This window comes from Sinocyclocheilus anshuiensis, unplaced genomic scaffold, assembly GCF_001515605.1.
Source record: "Sinocyclocheilus anshuiensis isolate Anshui unplaced genomic scaffold, SAMN03320099.WGS_v1.1 scaffold328, whole genome shotgun sequence".
In the NCBI taxonomy this organism is placed as follows: domain Eukaryota; kingdom Metazoa; phylum Chordata; class Actinopteri; order Cypriniformes; family Cyprinidae; genus Sinocyclocheilus; species Sinocyclocheilus anshuiensis.
This window is the reverse complement of record NW_015558621.1, coordinates 1,686,957-1,691,168: the sequence shown is the minus strand read 5'-3', so window position 1 is coordinate 1,691,168 and position 4,212 is coordinate 1,686,957.

Sequence of the window (4,212 nt, the reverse complement as noted above, 5' to 3'; positions counted from 1 at the left end):
GGTAATACTAAATATTTGTTATTATAAAATACTAATTTATTTTTGTCAACAAATTTAATTTTGTATGTTAAAGTTCTGTTTTACTGTTTTCCTTCTTCATAATTGCTATACTGTTATACCATGCTCTGTTGTTAAGGGAATTATTTTTATAATGTGAGTGATGATGAAGAAAAATATACATGCTGAACCATATTAACTATATTCATATTTACTTAGGTCAAGAGGTCAGGGTTTGGCTGTTAGCATGAGCCAGTTAGCCCTTGCTAGGTTGCAGAAAATTAATTTTTCTGGCCCCTCTTCTGTCCTTCTTTTCCTTACTTTTTTGTACATATGCCACCTCCCTCTTGATCGTGAATTTTAGGGGACATTGCTTATTAAAAGCATACTAGTGTGTGTGTGTGTGTGCACGCTGGGCCTCGTCTCCAATGTTCAGTGTCTGTGTGACTGATGAAACAAGTTCATTATCAAAATGTCAGCTGGGTTCTGGCTGGATTCTGAGTCCAGTCTGCCTCCCCACCTTCCAGCTCTCTGGTTCTGTGTTTCTTCTGCTCATAAACTATATTCAGCCACACACATTCACATCTTGAGAATTTATTGAGCTTGAAATGACAGGAGGGAAAGATGAAGTGGGGTTATGCAGGGTAACCTAGTCAGCTAATGTGTCAACATAAGGGCTAAGTCCAGAAGATGATTATGCTCACACCTCCTCAGTATTTATTTTTATGGGAGAACATTATGAAACTGCTGTGTAAGAACAGCCGAGACAATTTATGTTTAAATACACTTTTATTTTGATCAAATGGCATGTTAAATTCATTAGTGCCTGCCTTGCTTTTACATAAACAAGCATATTTGATTGTGTCGTGTGACTTTGTAATGGATTGTATATGAATTGATTTGAATGTAATTTCACACTTACTAATGAGAAATGTTCTGCTTTGACACAGGGTTAACAAGGAGTGACTGAACCCTCTAGGTTTTATTATTAACCAGATGTCATGCTTTTTTCGTCTGTAATTGCGAAAGAGAGTTGCAATGCTTTTAGACATTTTTTTAGCCTTTTGTTAAGCTAATTCATTAAATGACATAGTCCCTATATTAGATCAAATTGCGTTGTATACCACAAAAAATATGATCTGTTATTATGAACTAATTTTATGTCATAACTGTTACTTTACCATGGATTTTTAACATGACTTGAACACTGTCTTGACAATCACAAGTCAGGACTATCAATTTTATCACTTACATAATAGACAATTTTTAAAAAGAAACGTATAACCTTTAGTGAATGTCTGAGTATATGTCCGAAGTGTATGTATAGTGGATTGTTTCCTCTACAATATTCATAACATCCACACTACCATTCAAAAATTTGGGGTCAGTAAGATTTTTTTTAAATGTTTTTGAAAGATGTCTCTTATAATAATATTGTGAAATAATATTGCAATTTAAAATAACTTTTCTATTTTAATTTTAAAATGTAATTTGGTGCTCAAGAAATTTGGTTATTCATTTGAAAACAATTGTGCTGCTTAATCTTTTTGTGGAAACCATGACTTTTTTTCAGGATTTGTTGAATAGAAATTTAAAAAAGCATTTATTTGAAATAGAAATATTTTATAACATTATAAATGTCTTTACTGTTACTTTTGATCTCTTTAATGCAATCTCACTAAATATAAAAGTATTAATTCCTTAAAAAAAAATCCCCATATGTGCTTTTGACATTTACCACTACACTAACCTCTTACTTTGTAACATTAATTTCTGTGTCAGTACATATTAACTGCCTTTTCTCTTATTAATGTATATGCACAAAACATCAGATTTATTTCTTTATTTCTCTCTTTGCAGTTGATGGCATTATAGTGTCATTTTAAATTCACCAATAACACTTTCTAAAACCTCCTATTTTATCACCTTTTATCCTACTGTTTTTTTTTTCCCCAGAAATCTAATAAATTCCAGTTAGAATGTCTCATTGATTTGAGACTAATTGCTATGAAGTGTCGACGCTGTAATTTATGGCATGCTGTGTTGCTTTGAGGAACATCTAGAGCCTCTGGCCTTCAGCATTCCGCAGATGTTTACAGCTGCTGTGCGTCTGCCTCTATCAACAGAACCAGCCAGCGAGACAGAGGCATGGTGCTGTTTCTCTTCTGCTCTCACTCTCTGTGTTTATCTGGAGCCCTGGTTCTGAATCAGTCCTGCGCACATGGAAATACTCAGGCGCTGATACAGGGCATATGGGATCCAGGCAGTTTGGCCGAACACATGATCACAACATGTTATTGAAGATGGGAGAAGTCAGACACGGAAAGTTGACTAATAGGGACAGAAAAGAAAATAATTATGAGGTTTTCAACTCAAGAAGACAGATTGATAATGGTGAGGGTGGGGGAGTTAGATATAAATAAATATATATATATATATTTATTTGCAAAACCATCTGTTATTGATACATATTTTCGAAAAACATGGTACAAAACATTCATTACACATTGTACTTTTTTATTTATTGATTTTATTGGTCAATACAAACGGTTCTGAAAGAAGTCTCTCTAGTGCTGCATTTATTTGATCACAAATATACAGTAAAAACATAGATATCGTAAAATATTTGTACAATTTGAAACAACAGTTTTCTATTTGAATATATTTTAAAATAGAATTTACTCCTGTGACGAAAAGCTGAATTTTCAGTGTCTCATGATTCTTCAGAAATCATTCTAATATGCTGATATTGCTGCTCAAAAAGCATCTTTATTATTATCTATGTTGAACACAGTTGTGCTGCTTTATTCCACAAATATTTTTGTGGAAACCATGATACATTTTTTTTTTTTCAGTAGAAGAGTAGAAGTTTCAAAAGGACAGCATTTATTTGAAATCCTTTTTTTTTTTTTGTAACAATGTGGAAGTCTTTACTGTCACTTTTGATCATAATGCATCCTTCCAGAATAATTTTTTAAATAAAATAAAATGTAATTAAATTAATCTTTATTTAATTAAATTGAAAAGTAGTTACTTATCTATTCTTTCCTTTCCCCCTCTTTTTTATTACTTTTTCCCCTCCATAGACAGGTCAAATGATGTGCAAAATGATTCAGAAACAGGGAATATTTTTATTTCTGAAAAAATATACGCCCCCCTTCCCTAACTTTTCTCTCTTTTTTTCTGTCGCAGACAGTTGTGATTTCAGACAACATCAGTCTACTACTGGGATATTCAGTCAGGTAGACATCTTTGTATGATAAAAAATGGTAGCAACAGTAAATCAAATCCATAAATCAAAACATAAATCCCTAGAATAAAACTGTTTTATCTTAAAGAAACTCTTTGATATCATAGATGAGACAGTCATTAAGCATCTGTGTACTTGAAGTGAGTGTTGGTTGTTACCATTCCATATCTGGCCATTTGGTAAAGCCAATACAGATCTAGTGGCCAAAGGCTGTTACCTTGTTAAAGAAGTTAGTCAACTGGGCATGTTTTTCTGTTGCTCAAGATGTTTCAGCACACATCCAAGTGAATTCATCAGTTGGGACCTGATCGTGAAGATGAAGCCATTTGGATAAGCAGTGAAACAGAAAAACATGTCTAGTTGACTAGACTAACATCCTGCCTGAAAACTGCATAGACGTGGCAGAAACATTCTTGTTTATATTGTTGTGGCAAAGGAAACTGTTGCTACTGCATTTGTTTGTTGGTGTTCATGAAGAGATTCATAGCTCATTTTCATTTTGAATTAGTTTTGAAGTAGTGTTTGTTTCCCACGGTGCCCCTCAGTGGAGAAAAATTATCTGGAATTTGGTCAATGTCTATTAATGATGCTTTTTTTGTATTGAGGATCTTTTAGGTGGACAGTGACAAAAAAAGGATATTAAACAGATGCAGAAGAGCTTTCATGTTAGAGGACAAACATTTCTGACCGCTACAAGTTTTTATTCTTAAGTCATTTTTTCTCGCTCTATTTCAGTTCAGTTATGGCCCTGCTGTCAGTTTTAGGGGTGAGTGTGTGGCAAGTTTTATATATATATATATATATATATATATATATTTCTATTTCAGACAGCTACTTTCATTACACTCTGGTTTGTCTGTAAAATAATTTTGAAACTTCGAGTTTTATAGGGACAGTGGACAACTGCTGACCACGAGGACTCATTTAAAATTAAATTAAATTATGTAAAAATATTTGTATTATTA